Source organism: Camelina sativa, chromosome 12 (genome assembly GCF_000633955.1).
Source record: "Camelina sativa cultivar DH55 chromosome 12, Cs, whole genome shotgun sequence".
Classification (NCBI taxonomy): Eukaryota; Viridiplantae; Streptophyta; class Magnoliopsida; order Brassicales; family Brassicaceae; genus Camelina; species Camelina sativa.
The window spans coordinates 31,926,764-31,945,420 of record NC_025696.1 but is presented as its reverse complement, the minus strand read 5'-3'; the positions used below and the strand labels follow the sequence as shown (position 1 = coordinate 31,945,420).

Below are 18,657 nucleotides of genomic sequence, written 5' to 3'. Positions count from 1 at the left end.
CTGTGACCAAACAAAAGGAACATCTTTCCCTATCAACTTAGTCATCGGACTTGCCTTGCTTACAAAACCCTGCACAACTCTCCTGTAGTAACCTGCCAACCAAAGGAATCTCCTAATCTCTGTGGCATTATGCGGTCTAGGCCAATCTCTGATAGCCTGAATCTTCTCCGTATCTACAGAAATTCCATCTACATAAACAATGTGACCCAGAAACCCATCTCATGCTGCCAAAAACTGCACTTGCTCAACTTAGCAAACAACTTCTGCTCCTGCAGCTTCTCCAGAACTGCTCTCAAATGCACTGTATGCTCTTTAGGACTCTTAGAAAATACCAGGATAGCGTCGATTAAAATGATGATAGACACGTCCAGAAACTCCTGAAACACGCTGTTCATCAACCTCATAAACGCTGCTGGCGCGTTAGTCAACCCGAACGACATCGCCACAACTCATAAACCCATACCTCGTCTTTCTTCTTGATGAACACTGCGCTCCCCACAGTGAAGTGTTAAGACAAAAGAGTCCTCTGCTCAACAAATCCTTTAGCTGCGTCTCCAAATCTACTAGACAATAATCAAGTATGCCCACAACAACTCACCACCACTCGGATATCAACCTTCTTCTTCGTCCAAGAACCTCTAGTAACTTGCCTCTTAGGGAAACTTCCACAAGATAGCTTAATTCAAAATTAGCTTCCCGCTTAGCAATTCTCCACAGAAAATCATCAATACGAGCGTAATAAAACAAATAAGTACCATGCGTTCGCATATTCCGATTCACCGTATCAAATGCTTTGCAGGCCGCCAACTCAACCCACTTGACTTATTCCCTCCAACAAGCTTACCAAAACCCTGAATCTTGCAACCCTGTCCATCTCCAATGAACGTAATCCAAGATCGTTGCAACGATTAGATTATCCTGCCATGAAGGCTTCTCGTGAACTTATGTATCTGGCAAACATGCCTTTCCCGGCTCAGACCTACTGTAACTCCCCTTCCCGGGACTCCAGCACCACCTGCCTCACAATCCTGGCGAACAGCCACACATTCAAAACCGCTCTGGTTCATAAAACCCTGACCCATTGGTCAACAAATTTAAAACCCGAGATTAAACCACCATCAATCTCTCGCGGTTTACATTCAATCGGGTTGTTTATACTCACGTCCTAGGTATTGCTTGCTCCCAAATCCACCACCCTTAGGTCGCAACCTTTGAGTCATACCGATCTCAGTCTCAGACCAGCGTCTTCGAGTTATACCGTCTCACTCTTGGAACACAATCCTCAAGATCTCGGTATCAGGAGAACTACTCATCCCCTCAGGAGAACATAATCCCCTCTGCCACTCTCGGAGCCCCCAGCCCCTCGAGCTATCGGTATTCAGGGGAATCACCATCCCCTCAGGAGCAACAATCCTTAACCACTATAAACATCTCACGACCAAAAGTGCCTCCTGTGGTCCAAGTATAACATTGCAATGTTATGCCTGTCCACTCAACTTCCAATATCCAACTGGATTAACCACCAAGCTACAAAAATATCTGCTCCAACTGCATATATCCACCTATCCGCCTCTCTAGGCTCGATACCTCTTGAGAATAATCTCATACTGGTCATCTAAAACTATTCATCCTCTTAACATAAGATGGAAATTCCTCAACATCCGTAGCCCTCGGCTGCACCCCGCCACATGCGGGACAACTGGAGCCTGCACTGGTACCCCTCTCGGTAACCGCTCCAACAGCACGCCAATAGCTCCGCCAAGCGATCATCTCGACCCTGGGCTCCACCTGCTGCAACCCCACACCTGGGTTGCCAGCACCCCCGGCATTCACACCGCTAGCCCTCTCTGGTCCCTCCTGATACGCTTGCGACCCTATGACGTACCTCCTCGTGGAACTCTGGACCACACACTCGCTGGCCTCGGGTCCCGCCCAACCATGACCACGACCACGTCCCCGTCCACGACCAACAACTCAAACACCTTTAACCACTGCACTTCCAAGAACAGAGGCTAACAAGCAATCTTAACATACCCAAAAACACAAAAACACATACTCACCGTGGAATCACACTGTATGCTCGAAGAGGATGTTCTAGGACTCCATGCCACACACAATTGACTAACTCACATAATCAATCAAGACATGCAATCCCAAACATCACAACAGAAACCTAGTGAACCCAAATCTAGAACCTTAGGGCTCTGATACCAAAATGAAACGACCAACCTTTTTTTAATAAATAATAAATAATATATATATATATAAATAAACTACAACTAGTGGTCCCATATCCACTAGTCACCTAACCACATTCACAATCAATAGCGGAATAACAAAACCAATATCCAATAATAAACCAATAATAATTCAATAACAATCCAATATCATAGCATAAGCAATATCCAAATACCAACCAACAAGAAACAAGGAACCAGTAACCTAGCAATGTTTCTAATGACTCAATTCTAGCAACCTAGCAATGCCAGACAACATCCAATCGAGTCCCTAGAACATCCTCCTCTTCATTGCCTTGATTCCACGATCACACTTTTCCTTTACCTACACCACAAACACAAATTGAGATGCATGAGTATTTGATAAACACTCAGTGAGTCAATCCTCTCCTCTACTGGGCTATACACACAAGCAACAATGATTCCAAAGTTCCAAACAAGCATCAAACAAAACACACAAACCAGGAAATCAAACATCGTCTCGCTGGAAGGGAGGTGTCGACCGACACCAGCCTAGTATTAACCGACACTGGCCTTGGTGTTGACCGACACTACCCCAAAGTGTCGATCGATGCCCAACTTGCTGGTGTCGACCGACACCAAGTGGTGTCGATTGACACTCCCTCTGCAACTATGATCCGCGTGAAGTCGAGAGTCGAATCTTGCTCCCAAATCTCCTCCAAATTGTCCAATACTCAAAACCCAAGCCTTATGCATCCGTAGAAACCTGTATCAACCAATCCCAGCAAGAAAAACACACAAACAAGCAACAAACAAGCAAGAATAAGGGAATCAAAGGCTTAGATTAGCCATGGTCATGCACTCACCTCTCTGCAGAAAGATTCTGACCAATAATAACGATTTCCCTCACTCCTAGCAAGCTTCTAGCACTTTCCCAGCCTTAGATCTCCCAAGAACAGCAAGTAATCTCACCAGTCTCTTCCCAAAAGCTCAAGAACACTTTTTCACTCTTTCTTTTCTCAAAAGCGATAAACCGCGTACAAGACAAAAGCCAAAACCCTTCCCTTCGTCGATTTCCACTTAAATAACCCGGTTCAATGGTTTCCCAAAACCAAATCAAACCAAAACGATTAAAAACTCAATCTGGTCGAACCGGAAATTAGTGGTGTCGACCGACACCCCCTTGGTGTCGATCAACACCCATCCCCAAAAACCAATTTTTGGTTCGCGGATGTTACATCGAACCACCTTGTACTTCTCCGTTGACTTTCATAGCATCCTAAATTCCACTACTTCCTCCATTAGGCCTTCATCGGTGGGTCTCATCAATTTGATTAATGTCAAGAACCTTCTAGACTTATTCCCATACAATACCACAATACCATAACAAGCAAGACATATCTTTTACCACATGTGGTACTCTTTCTCTCCCCCAGACTTGTTCTATTTTATCTTCCTTTGAGCTTTGCTTTATTTTATTTTTTTCCTTATCTTTTTTTTTATCAAAGGTGTAGGCGAATAATGGAGTCATTGGTAATTTACCTACCCCTCACTTCCAAGCTTTGTATGATCATTTGACTCAAGAGTAGAATAATGGTGTCACATGTAATTTACCTATCCCTCTAAACTGATCAAAATCATCTCATCTTTTATTCTCTTTTTTTTTTCTTTAAACAAAGCTCTCAAGAAAAATCTTTCAAACTTAAATAAGGGAGAGGAGTACCAAAAAATTTCTTTTCTGAAATCTTACTTGTCAGGTATGAACAAGGAGTCAAGCTCTATGAACATCAATCTCCTTGATGAGGTAAAAAGAATAGCGCAGAAATTACCTCAGGCTTTTGTGGATTCTGTTGGAAATTTGGATGTCTCTGGTTCACTGGTCAGCCATTGGATTTTTCATTAATCAGATTTGTGGATTCACTCTGCAGCGTTAATCAACCAAGGCAGTACACTAAAAAGAAAAATCATAGTTCCCAACAAAAATTTGACTCAATAAAACCATTTTTCTTTCTCACTCTCAAAAATAAAAACGTAGTTAGTAACTACCTCCCCCAGACTTAAACAACACTGCCCCCAGTGCTTTCAAGTAAGAGATTGGAGAATAAAATAAAATAAAATAAAAAACAATTCAAAAGAAAATGGAAAAAGAAAAAAAACCTAACAGTGGGTTGCCTCCCACTATCGCTTGTTTTCAGTCATTAGCTTGACTGTGTCGGATCTCAGGCATCCGGTGGATTGGAACATGGCAGTGAATGCTTCCGAGAGAATGTCCTCTTCATCCAAGGTGGTGTGTAGGCAGTAGATGAATGAGGTCTACAAAGGACATGAGGAACATGACCAGGGCGGGACTTAGGTATGGGTGGCTTTCTTTTATGTCATGCAAAATCATCAACAGAAGAAACAAGCGCTCTACGTGATATGCTCAAATTTAACCCTGAGCTACTCTCTCAAATTACGAGGTCACTGTAATACGTAGGGGTCGAATTCCACAAGGACTCAAGTCTACACAATAAATTATAGAGTTTTATAATTATGCTAAACAGATTAAATTGAATTAAAATAAAAGCAATGCAAAAAAATAAATAAGAGTTGTTGTAAATTCAGAAGATCAAAAAGCTAGGCCTAGGGAATTTCTCAGGAAATTATGAAATATTAAATCAATCAATAAATTAGGATTCAAACAATTAAGAACAGATCTAGAACTCTAAACACTTTTGTAAATTAAATCAGTTCTCACTGCAAATAATATCTAAATTTAAAACCAGAAAATCCAAATCTCTTTGCAAAATTCTAGGTACTAAATCAGCTTTTAAAAACAAGTTTAGATTATTCACAAAATTATTAAATCAAATCTCTTTGCAAGAAATAATTTTTCTCATCAAAAGGTTTTATCAGGAAAATCAATTATATTCTCATATCAATTTATTTTCCTAAAGTATTAATTCTAGATGGCCAATCAAGGATTAATATGAAGAACAACCTATGATGAAGATCTAGATAGATAATGAATCCTAAATAAACAGATCTAATAATTCATAAAAACCTTATGAAAAACCCTAAGCCTAACAAGCAAACTGTTCAGACATGTTTAATGAAGAACAAATCATAATTCTGAATAACATGCAATTGTAATTAAAAGAGTAAGGAAGGAGTTTAAGAATTCTTCTCTCAAAACAGTTCAGATCTCTCTCCCAAAAGCTCTCAAAATCTCACAGGGTTGCAGAAAAATAAAACTCTCTAGAAAAAGTCTTAAGAGTTTTAAAAACCTAAAAACTATATATATATGTCCTAAAACACGTCAGGGACTATTCTTGCAAATATGAAAAACTTCGGGCAATTTTGTTAAAACTTCCAAATTTGGCTCTCTCGTCGGTTTGGACTGGGTGTCGATCGATGCTAAGGCAGTGTCGATTGCCACCATCTCCTCTGATCGATTCCAAGTTGATTTCTTGCGGATTATTGCTCCAAACTGATCCAAATTGCTCCACTTTGCTCCTTTCATGCCAAAATCCTAGAATACCTGTAAAGACTCAAAAACATCCTAGAAAACAAATCAAAAGAGTCTAAAAGACTCCTTATATCATGGTTAAAAACCACAAAAACCATGATATATCACTACGATAATCTCGTGGCTTGGTTAACTGCAAAACAGTTTTTGTACCTTTGAAATTCTTATTGATGATAGGAGAAGGTTTGGGAGAAGGAGATGCATACCTTGGCCTAACCTGTGGGTTCTGGACTGTGGACTGGTGAGATTTCAGCTTTATAACTGGTCTAAGACTTGCAGCTAAGGAACCAACTTGAGAATCTGTGGTTGTGGTCAAGTCCGAACTGATTCTGGAAGGTGTGCCGATCGATGCAACAGCTGCATTGATCGATGCTTGGCCTGTAACTCGTGTTTCTTCAACGATTTTGCAGCTTTACTCAGCAATCCGTGTTTCCATTACAAAAACATCATCTACCAGCGACTTGTCATGGATCAGAACCTCATCATGGTCTCTAGTACTGATTAGATGATCCCCACTCCAATCCTCAAGCTTAAAAGCTTGTTTGCTCACTTTCTCAACAGTCTCCAACTCTTTGAAATTCCCAGCATTAACGTCTTCATGAAGTTCTATGAGCAGATCTTCATCAGAAGCAATTTTCACAGAAAATGTTTGACCATCAATAGTGGGAACCCTTCTCAGCTTGTCCATCTCAAAGTTCATGACCAAATCATCCACATTCAGAGATATGTGTCCCTTCTTAACATCAATGATGGCACCAGCTGTAGCCAAGAAAGAGCTTCCTAAGATGAGAGGATCAGCAGGCTCTTTGTCATATTCCATCACCACAAATTCAGTGGAAATCATGCATTCTCCAATCTTAATCGGAATATCCTCTAAGTTACCTTCAGAAATTCTGCGGGATCGATCAGCTAAGATAAGAGAGATCTTCGTTGGCTTGAAATCCATCATCCCAAGTCTCACAGCAACACAATGGGGCATCAAGTTAATACTAGAGCCAAGATCACAAAGTGAGTGAGGAAACCTTCCTGTGGAGATAGAGCAATCTAACACAAAACTTCCAGGATCTGGTAACTTCTCTACAATCCTACTCTGAATCACTGCACTTACTTCCTTAGAGAAAACCACCTCCTGCTTTTTATCCTTCTTCCTCTGTAGAGGCTGCTTCAACAGAATTGAGCTGACATCCTTTGTAAGCAGTGCTCCTTCCTCAGAACTCAAACCATTGGTGACCATTCTCTTGAAATACCGCTTAATCCCATGAGAAAACTTGACTGCATCAATCAAAGGCATCTCAATCATTACCTTGTCCATCATAACCTTGCATCTAGCTTCTTCAATCTCCTGTTTGGATCTCCTATGCTTAGGAAAAGGAACCTTAGGCTTATATGCTTTTCTGAATTAGATGGTGGAACTGGAATAGAAACCGTAGCTGTCTGTGGGGGGGTGTCGATCGATGCTAACTTTGTGTCGATCGACGCTTGATTGAGTTTGCATCGATTGATGCTCTTGTGTACTGTCGATCAATGCTGGATCAACTAACGTATCTCTGTCTCCTTCCTTCACCAAAATCGCATTACAAGCATGCTTGGGGTTCGACTCTGTTCTTCTAAAAAAAAAATTCCTCTTGTCTTTTAACAGACCCAGCAGTCTTAGTTACTTGATTCTCCAGCTTCTTGACATGAGTGTTTAATGCATCGAACTTCCCAGTCAGCTCAGTGTATACAGAATCAATCTTCCCATTGAAGTCTACAGTTAACTTCTGTTAACCTTCCAAAATCTGTCCAATCATTGATTCCATCTTGCTCTTTGAATTGGGTGGAGGGAGGGGTTGGTAAGAAGAAGAACCATAGTTCCTAGTGAAGTTGTTGTTTGGATTTTCTGTGAAGGAATTCTTCTTAACAAATCTCTGATTTTGATACCCAGCTCCATACACATAGTTGACACATTCTTCGCAAATCTCTGGCTTTGGCTCAAAAGTCTCAACATCTTCAGCAAAATGGACTGACTTCTTTCCAACAAGAAGGTTATGCACTGTATCCAACTTAACATTCACTGCAGCAAACTGATTTGAATCATGGCCTTCATGTGCTCTTTTCCGCTTTAGGTCTGCATTCTTAGTGCTATTGCTTGATGCTAGACTTTCTATCAGCTTTTCAGCGTCATCAGGGTACCTTGTCTTGAAGTTCCCATCACAAGCAGCATCCAAAGACATTCTGATACCTCCAATCAATACCACTAAAGAAGATACTGATCAACTGCACCTCTGAGAAACCATGATGCGGACAATCTCTCTGGTATGCCTTGAACCTTACCCAAGCAGCTTTGTAATATTCAGCAGGTCCTTGTCTAAAGGTAGAGAGCTTGATCCTCAGCTCTTCAGACACTACAAGAAAACATGTGTTTAGCGACACCAACAATCATCGCTAAACCGTCGCAAAAACCTACTTTGCGACTATTATGCGACTATTTCAGATAGTCGTTAAAAAATGGTCGCAAAATTTAGGTGTCTCAAAATGGTCGCAATTTTACGACGGAATTATGACTGCTCTAATATAGTCGCTAATAAGCGACTCTTTACAGACTATCTATATTAGGAAGTTTCGGTCGTAAACGTAGTTACAGTTCAGTCGCAAGTTAGTGATTAAATTGTGTGACCATTTTCAGACTCCTTTCTGTCGTCGCAAAATAGTCCTCGTTTAATAGTAACCATTTTGCCACTAGTCTGATAATTTCATAGAAATAGATTTGGTCGCAAATTGGTGAGATTTTAGCATATAATAAACCTGTTTTATCTATCAAATTTGGTATGAATCACAATAAATTACAATTGAAAACCAAATTACCACAAAAGATATCAAAATCATTCATTAAACATAAAGATTAGCATAATCATTGTATTAACCAAAAATATCATCCTAAAGCAAAAACAAGTAAATGTCTCAAACAAGCAATTCATGTTTTTTAGATAAAAAGACAATGTTTATAACTTGGAGTAAGTGGAGAAAGGGGATGTGGTGGCTGGTCTTGTGTCTAACTTGGTGGCTGGTGAGTACCTGACACGGTGGCTTCAGGTGTGGAGTCTTCAGGTGTGGAGTCTTCAGGTGTGTTTGCTGGTGTTGTTGCTGGTGTTGTTGCTGGTACTCTTGGTCGCAAGGAAGCAATAATAGTATCATATGCTGGATCTTTCTCTTTCACGTAGATGAGAAGCTCTTGATGCTCCTTCTCACGTCGGGCATTCTCAGCATCTAGATGAGCTATCTTCTTGCGAAGTTCTTCATGAAGCTCGAGAAGTGATGGTTGAGAAGATTCTGCATAGCTTTCCTTCCTTTTCCCTTTCCTTACTGTCTCAACAAGAGATCCAAGACCAAAAAGGTTTCCCTTCTCATCTGTTTGAGTACACTAAAACAAAGAAAAACATCAAGGTTAGAAACATCAAGGTTAGAAAGTTATCATGAAGAATAATCATACACACTCATCAAAATAAAGAAACTAAGGAGTTACCATAAGAAAGATATCATTCTTTTCATCAATGCTGAGAGTACGATGAGTTGAACGTTTAGAAGAATTCGCTGAATTTTCTGGACCATCATCGTCCACTTCACACAGTCTCTCCTCTAATGTTTTCTCATAAGTCTCAGCTACTTGTTTAGCTTTTTGATCAACAAACGATCCGTCAGCTCGAGTATGTGTCTTCATGAACACTTCAGCAAATGATACCGGACGGCCTAATTCTTCTTCCTACAAAGAAATTGTGAAATGTTAAAATCATGGAAACAAGGTGTTTAGAGTGTTATATCATGGAAGCAATGTTAAATTACCATTTCTGGATGAACTTGCACATATGATTTCTGACCGGCAAGGTGTTTGTGGACTCCAAGACCACCACGATCGGAGTTTCTACACTGCGAGGCATTTGTGCTCCTCTCCATTACATCAGGTTCGTTCCAATGTTCACACATCTCAGCCCATAGTTCTGCACGGGTGATCCAAACATGTTTACCACTGCTTTTAGCTTGACTAACAATGCCTTTCATTCGCTTCTTGGCTATCTTTAAGAACCCCTCTCTAACAAGCTCAGTAATCCCAGTATCCCAATAGAACTTCCGCTACATATTACAATTGAGTTAAGTTAGTGATGATACTAAGTCAGTTATGAGAGATAATAAAACTTTGAAAGCTATAAGACATTACCGCAAATGTCCTGAAATATCTCTCTTGAATGTGTTTAGGAGTAACCTTCCAGCTGTAGTAAGGACCATCGAATTTCCTTCTAAATATTCCAGAGATCACGAGAGAAATCTTTCCTTTGTGTCTGTTAAACCTGTCACAAAACAAACACAATCAGTCTTAACCAATACAAAGTAACACAATCAGTATTATCGAAACAATCAAACAAAACCTCTACTTAATGAACAAAACAATCAATCTCAACCTACGACTAAGAGCAAAGAGAACAATCTCAATCTCAATCGCAAAACAAAACAAACAATCTACCAAACAATAAAACACAACCTCTAACTCAACCTAACTCTAAGAGCAAAAAACACAACCTCTAACTCAACCTAACTCTAAGAGAAATTACCATAGAGTCTCAACGTCGGGGATGGGATCGACAGACAGAACTGGGAGATGTTGTCGGCCTGGAAGAGCTAGCATTGCATCTAACAAACCTTGGTAGTCTTGTTCGGCAGGATTAGGAATAGGGTTTTCTTCTTCGGCATGATTGGGATTAGGGTTTACTTCTTCGTAATCCTCTTCTTGTTCTTGTATAAGTGGAGGAAGAGGAGGCGGTGGTTGAGGAGCAAGAACCGGTGCTTGCAAACCAACCCGCGGTGGTTGAGAACCAACCCGCGGTGGTTGGGAACCAACCCACAGTGGGGGAGAAGCAACCCGCGGTGGTGGAGAAGCAACCCGCGGTGGTTGAGAAGCAGGAGGCGTTTGTTGTGTCCTCGGCGGAAACTGGGACGGCATAGTTCTATACGAATTACTCACGGACTGAGAGCCTGATGGATTCGAGGAGTGAGACGACGTTCCGACACCACTTCGACCTCCGCGTGAAGTCGCACCATTGGAGGCCTGATTAACTGCGGCTCCAATGGGTTCCCTCGCACCAATGGAGGTCTGATTATCGGCGGCAGAACTGGGATCCCTCGCACCATTATAAACCCTAACACCTCCAGCGGATCTGGCTCCGCGACCCCTACCACCTCCAGCTGATTTGCCTCCGCGACCCCTACCAGCCATTAGAGAGAGTTGAGAAAGAGGATAGATTTGAGAGAAGAAGAGGCGAGATTGAGAGGAAGAAGAGAGATTCGAGAGGAGAAAGAAGAGAGAGTTGAAAGGTTTTCGAGAGAAATAGAAAGAGAGAAACAAGAGAATATGTTGTGTTCTTTGCCTAGTAATTAACGAAGAGGGGTCGCAAACTGGTCGCAAAAGAGACACATACTAAAAATTTGCCTAGTAATTAACGAAGAGGAGTCGCAAAGTGGTCGCAAAAGAGACACATACTAAAAAAAAAGGGGGGAATATTACGCGCCTAAACCTTGGCAAAAATAATAAAATGGTTAAAATTCAGTAGCAAGATAGTCGCAAAAATCAAGAGTCCCAAAGTTAGTAACAAGTTAGTCGCAATGTGTTACCCTTTTGTGACTCTCCGACTTTGGTCACAATACAAATTTTTGGAATCTATAATTTTTGCACAATTCTATTGATATCAATCAACAATATGGACTCATGATTGTCTTATAGTGTATATAGAATAGTTTATGACCTTTAAATATTGTTTTTATATCTTTGTTTTGCAATTTTCATAGAATCCTAAACCTTCTTATGAAATAACATGTATACTCTTTACAATGATTTAGATATTATGAAATTTTTGTGTCTAAATACTAAAATGGAAAGCTTTGACAAAGTTTATATGACTGATATTGATCAATTTAAAGTGAAAATGTGTATAGAAACATGTTAACATTTCTCTAATGTGAAATTTCAAATTCAACAAATCGAGAGTTGCTAAGGAGTCGCAAACCAGTAGCTAATTCAGGTGTTAGTCGCTAAACAGTCGCGAAAGAGTCTCTACCTCAGGTGTTAGACGCTAAACAGTCGCAAAAGTAGTTGCACAGTGGTCGCAAATTCAGTAGCAAGATAGTCGCAAAAATCAAGAGTCCCAAAGTTAGTAACAAGTTAGTCGCAATGTGTTACCCTTTTGTGACTCTCCGACTTTGGTCACAATACAAATTTTTGGAATCTATAATTTTTGCACAATTCTATTGATATCAATTAACAATATGGACTCATGATTGTCTTATAGTATATATGGAATAGTTTATGACCTTTAAATATTGTTTTTATATCTTTGTTTTGGAATTTTCATAGAATCCTAAACCTTCTTATGAAATAACATGTATATTCTTTACAATGATTTAGATATTATGAAATTTTTGTGTCTAAATACTAAAATGGAAAGCTTTGTCAAAGTTTATATGACTGATATTGATCAATTTAAAGTGAAAATGTGTATAGAAACAAGTTAACATTTCTCTAATGTGAAATTTCAAATTCAACAAATCGAGAGTTGCTAAGGAGTCGGAAACCAGTAGCTAATTCAGGTGTTAGTCGCTAAACAGTCGCGAAAGAGTCTCTACCTCAGGTGTTAGACGCTAAACAGTCGCAAAAGTAGTTGCACAGTTGTCGCAAATTCAGTAGCAAGATAGTCGCAAAAATCAAGAGTCCCAAAGTTAGTAACAAGTTAGTGGCAATGTGTTACCCTTTTGTGACTCTCCGACTGTGGTCACAATACAAATTTTTGGAATCTATAATTTTTGCACAATTCTATTGATATCAATCAACAATATGGACTCATGATTGTCTTATAGTGTATATGGAATAGTTTATGACCTTTAAATATTGTTTTTATATCTTTGTTTTGCAATTTTCATAGAATCCTAAACCTTCTTATGAAATAACATGTATACTCTTTACAATGATTTAGATATTATGAAATTTTTGTGTCTAAATACTAAAATGGAAAGCTTTGACAAAGTTTATATGACTGATATTGATCAATTCAAAGTGGAAATGTGTATAGAAACATGTTAACATTTCTCTAATGTGAAATTTCAAATTCAACAAATCGAGAGTTGCTAACGAGTCGCAAACCAGTAGCTAATTCAGGTGTTAGTCGCTAAACAGTCGCGAAAGAGTCTCTACCTCAGGTGTTAGACGCTAAACAGTCGCAAAAGTAGTTGCACAGTGGTCGCAAATTCAGTAGCAAGATAGTCGCAAAAATCAAGAGTCCCAAAGTTAGTAACAAGTTAGTCGCAATGTGTTACCCTTTTGTGACTCTCCGACTTTGGTCACAATACAAATTTTTGGAATCTATAATTTTTGCACAATTCTATTGATATCAATCAACAATATGGACTCATGATTGTCTTATAGTGTATATGGAATAGTTTATGACCTTTAAATATTGTTTTTATATCTTTGTTTTGCAATTTTCATAGAATCCTAAACCTTCTTATGAAATAACATGTATACTCTTTACAATGATTTAGATATTATGAAATTTTTGTGTCTAAATACTAAAATGGAAAGCTTTGAAAAAGTTTATATGACTGATATTGATCAATTCAAAGTGAAAATGGTATAGAAACATGTTAACATTTCTCTAATGTGAAATTTCAAATTCAACAAATCGAGAGTTGCTAAAGAGTCGCAAACCAGTAGCTAATTCAGGTGTTAGTCGCTAAACAGTCGCAAAAGAAGTTGCAAATAAGTCGCACATGTCGTAGCAACTTCGTCGCAAAAAATAGGAGTTAGCAAGTTATCGATAAATAAACTTGTGACCCGAGTATACGTTGCAAAATCGTTGCTAATTTGTGACTCTTTGTGTTTTACAAATTATTGTCACTGAACAGTCTCAAAATGCGATTGTTTTGCGACTATAATGTTTCCGTCGTAAATTTGCGACTGTTTTGCTTCTTCTTTACATTTAGTCGGGAAACAGTCGTAATTCAATCGCTAAGTGGTTGCTATTTTTTGCGACTGAACAAAGAGTCACAACTGGTAGTCGCTAAATGCAGGTTTTCTTGTAGTGAGACATCACATCATCATAGAAGTGGTTCAAAAATGCCACCTTGATGTCATGCCATGTTGTTAGGGATCCTAGTTTGAGCTGCCTTAGCCAATGAGAAGCTTCCCCAGCAAGAGAGTAGGGGAAAAACTTGCAGTAGAGATAGTCCTCTGTGACTCCATTAGCCTTGATGCTTGTGACTATGTCCTCAAAGTGTTCAATGTGGTCTAGAGGCTTTTCATGTGGAAGGTTTTGGAATGGCATTTGTCCAACAAGAGCAAAGTAGGAAGGCTTCAGCTCAAAATCATTCCTTGGGAATGGGGGAGGGACAATTGCAGAGCGGTTCTCATAAAACAAATTTGGCCTGTTGAAGTCCGTAAGAGTCTTGACAAGCTCTCCATTGTTTTCCCGTCTAGGCTGAAGGTTCTGTTGGTTGTTACCATCCAAATCGGCTCCATTCGCACCAGCTCCGACATTGCATCGATCGATGCCTTCCTGGTTGCGTCGATCGATGCCATCATTGCGTTAGTCGATGCAACCTGCATTATCATCGACCACAACGAGTTCTTCTTGAATAACACGTCCATCGGCATCAAGTTTTTGGCCTAGTTCGTTGCGCACATGACCCTCTTGATCCCTCAAAATTCCATCCGCATCAGGTCTCAGTATGATTGTGTTGGCCATCTTCACTGACTTGGCTGCGTTTGTGTTTTCACACTCTAGTTCTCCTAACTCCTTGTTTGTAAGCTTAACAACTGGACCAGTAGGATTTTTCCTGGTGATAGGCTTAGGCATGTATCCTGAAACAGACACGAGGAAAGAAAAAAAACGTGTGAGTAAAATAGAAAAAGAAAAATTTAAACAAAATCAAAGATTTTATTTTAATGGTGAATCAAAAGAGTCCCCGGTAATGACGCCAAAATTTGATATGCTCAAATTTACCCTAGAGTTACTCTCTCAAATTAAGAGATCAATTGTAGTAATTAGGGATCGAATCCACAAGAACTCTAGATTCACACAATAGATTTAATAATCTTTTAATTATGCTAAACCAAAATTGTAATTTAAATAGAAATACAAAAACAGAAATAAAAGAGTTGTAAATCAATAGGAATCAATGCTAGGCCTAGGGAAATTCCCAGGAAATCATGGAAAATTAGATCAATTAATTAAGCATGCAGGATTCAATAATTAATCACCATTCTTGAACTTTAAACGCAATTGTAAAATAAATCAGTTCTCACTGCAAATATTATCTCAGTTTTAAAACCAGAAAATCCAAATCTCTTTGCAAAATTCAAGTTAAAAACCAGCAATAAAATCAAGTTTAGATAAGTTCACAAAATCACTAATTCAAATCATGACATTACTTTAAAAAGAATAAACTATTCATTATCATAATTAATAGAATTGAATTTTAAAAATAATATTTTATAAACATATGTAATCACCTCCAAATCTGATTGCTTTCCACATCTTGAATAGACACACCCTCTTCCTGTTACGCAGTTTGAAAGTTTTGAACATATGATTGGCATAACATCCTGTTGCGAAGCATTCAAGTACATATCCCCTTGGAAAAAAAGATTATTGATATCAAAAAGGTCAACCAACGTATTTTATCAAGTACATATAACAGTTTCAAAAGATATTTCCATTCATATATAAACTTACTCAATCGACTCGATAGTGAATTTTATGTAGCGATCCATCAAACTCCAACGATCGGCACTATCTTCTTTTTTGAAACTCTTGATTTCACCCATATTGGTGATGCTAAGCCCAATGACCACAATGCTGCTTCTCTCCTTTGTGTAACCTAATTGGTACATAAAAAAAAACAAAGACTTAGCATTTTATATAAACTAATCGATGATCAAAATAAAATGAGATTCATTTTATTACTGTCAGTTATAGAAGAGTTCTTAAGCTGATTCAGAGCCGATGAGTCTCTGGACGAAGAAAGCTTGCAATGTGCTCGCTGGATCAGACCTGTCCTCCATGTCCTGTTATTATTGTTGTTTTTCATCGGAATCCAAAACAAATTCGGATAATGGTGATTCCATGACGACGACGACGGCTTTGGGGTACAAACGACAAAAGCCGCATTAAGAAATTTTGAGAAACCCTTTGTCACGAACACAACACAAACCCGAGTCGGGAAATAAGAAAGAGGAAGAAGATATATAAAACGACGTCGTTTTTGACCAAAAGAAGTTCTTTCTCTCCTTTCTCAAAACGACGTCGTTTCTTACGTGGCTTCCACGTAAGCAGTCGCTAGCGGTCTTTTAACACCGTTACGGCTTGTGTATGTTTTTACACAGTTTCTCGAGTTGATGCAGCTAATTTAAATTTTACCCAAGATAATGTATGGATTTTCTCAATGTCATAGTTGGGATAGGAATTCAACATACCACCTTAGCTGGGGTATGAATATACCGATTTTCCCTCCAATGTATTCTAAAACGATGGTCAGTTGGCCTAAAACCGCTATCAACATTTCTTAATGAGAAACTTGATAACATTATCCATTCACCTTCTTCCAAATTGTTTAGAAAGATGTCATGATAAGGAGAACCCATAAATAAATGAATTTTCGTACCCAAAATAAACGTTATACATAAGTACATAAAGATTAAAATAAATTTAAGTAAACACTATATAATGAAAAATATACCTTCTCATCAACAACAATTAAGTCTGTTGATTTAAAAAGAGGATGACGACACTCAAATTTCCTCAGAATTTTAACGTTAATTTTCCACTCATGAACGAAGGGGTTTAGGTTATTAACATCGAAAAAATAGTCTCTCTTCCCAATCTTATTTTTTATAGCATTGGATAGAAGGTTAGCCATTTTTATTTTATTTTTTGATTGAAAAACCTAGACTAAACGAATCATACATTCTGTCTTTTAAACGTTTTTATATATACATATAAAGATATTGTCAAAATTCTAAATATATATCATCGACAAAACTTAAATGTTATTTGTACAATTATCATAAATTACTAAATCTATATTATTTTGGAATCTATAATTTTTGCACAATTCTATTGATATCAATCAACAATATGGACTCATGATTGTCTTATAGTATATATGGAATAGTTTATGACCTTCTTCCAAATTGTTTAGAAAGATGTCACGATAAGGAGAACCCATCAATAAATGAATTTTCGTACCCAACGTAAACGTTATACATAAGTACATAAAGATTAAAATAAATTTAAGTAAACACTATATAATGAAAAATATACCTTCTCATCAACAACAATTAAGTCTGTTGATTTAAAAAGAGGATGACGACACTCAAATTTCCTCAGAATTTTTACGTTAATTTTCCACTCATGAACGAAGGGGTTTAGGTCGTCGACATCGAAAAAATAGTCTCTCTTCCCGATCTTATTTTTTATAGCATTGGATAGAAGGTTAGCCATTTTTATTTTATTTTTTGATTGAAAAACCTAGACTAAACTAATCATACATTCTGTCTTTTAAACGTTTTTATATATACATATAAAGATATTGTCAAAATTCTAAATATATATCATCGACCAAACTTAAATGTTATTTGTACAATTATCATAAATTACTAAATCTATATTATTATATTTGTACAATTATCATTAATTACTAAATCTATATTATTATATATCCCGATATTTTTTCTAATTTCCGTTTTATATAAGTATATACATTCAAAATTATGGTATCACCACAAACATTTTGGGATAATCAAATAATTCAAGTATAGTTTATGTTTTTTTTTAATGATTTTGATTGAATATATATATATATCTANATATATATATATATATATATATTTTAAAGTTTCAGATTCAGATTTTAATTTTATATTATCTTCATAACTAATCTGATAATTATCCTAATTAGTTGCTTGCTATATATATTTACTATAATAGAATTTGTTGTTTATATTATGCTATAATTAATGATATAATTAGTCATTTATTATAGTTTCAAATTGTTTATTTTAATTTCTAACAATCTAAAAGTCAATTAATCTATTAATACTATTATCTCTGAGTATTACTTCAAAATAAGATTCTTGTATGATAATCACCAAATATATTATTTATTAAAATATAAATATATCAAATTAAAATCCAAGCTCAATATCATAGCGAATTAAATTATATCAAATTACATTTTAAAATTTTAAAAATCAGTTCTCCATTTTGGAAAAGGAATCAAACATCTGCGTGACTTGAGGACATATAGGGTTGATCATGATCATTGTACAATTGTGCACCGTTGTTGTCATCCGTGTATCTACATTAACAATATCTAATTAATTACCAAATTTTTAATCTAAGCAATAATAATTTTAACGTGAAGAAATAATACAAACCTTTAATAGTCTCAAGTTTAGCAAAACGTAATACACATATGATATCAAAATCACAATGAATCCAATTATTGAAAAAGACGTTTGCGTAGTCTTTTGGTAAACGACATGATAATTGTTCAAACCTACAATTATAATTCGTTTAGAATTAGAGACATTAATGAGTATGATTATATTATTAATTAAAAAATTTTAAAGTAGAATGACTTACTCAATATTTTCCAAAACAACGAACAACTCATTCCATTCTTTACTTGGTCGACCTTCTTCAAAACGATTTCCAACAGTGTACACTCGTCCAATAATGTCTGCTCATAAAAGTTCCATTAGAAGATAAACTAACAGATATATTTAAAATTATAATAAGTTTTTTTATCTCACGTACACAATAATCAGGGTCTAAATATCTACTTTTGATATCATTAAATGATACAAACGAATAAAACTGCTTGGAAGACAAAGGGTGAATTTTTCTTTTTTTTTTTTTTTTTTTTTTTTTT

General features: G+C 37.2%; 1 long non-coding RNA gene across 1 annotated transcript in view; it reads right to left on the bottom strand.

Moving 5' to 3' along the window:
• LOC109128066 overlaps window positions 17,904-18,657 on the bottom strand; it is a 2,947-nt gene continuing 2,193 nt past the window's right edge. The window contains exons 2-4 of the long non-coding RNA XR_002034505.1: window positions 18,369-18,465; window positions 18,161-18,282; window positions 17,904-18,081 (exon numbers count right to left, since the gene is read on the bottom strand). This is a non-coding gene — a long non-coding RNA (uncharacterized LOC109128066). The remainder of the gene's footprint in view (window positions 18,082-18,160; window positions 18,283-18,368; window positions 18,466-18,657) is intronic.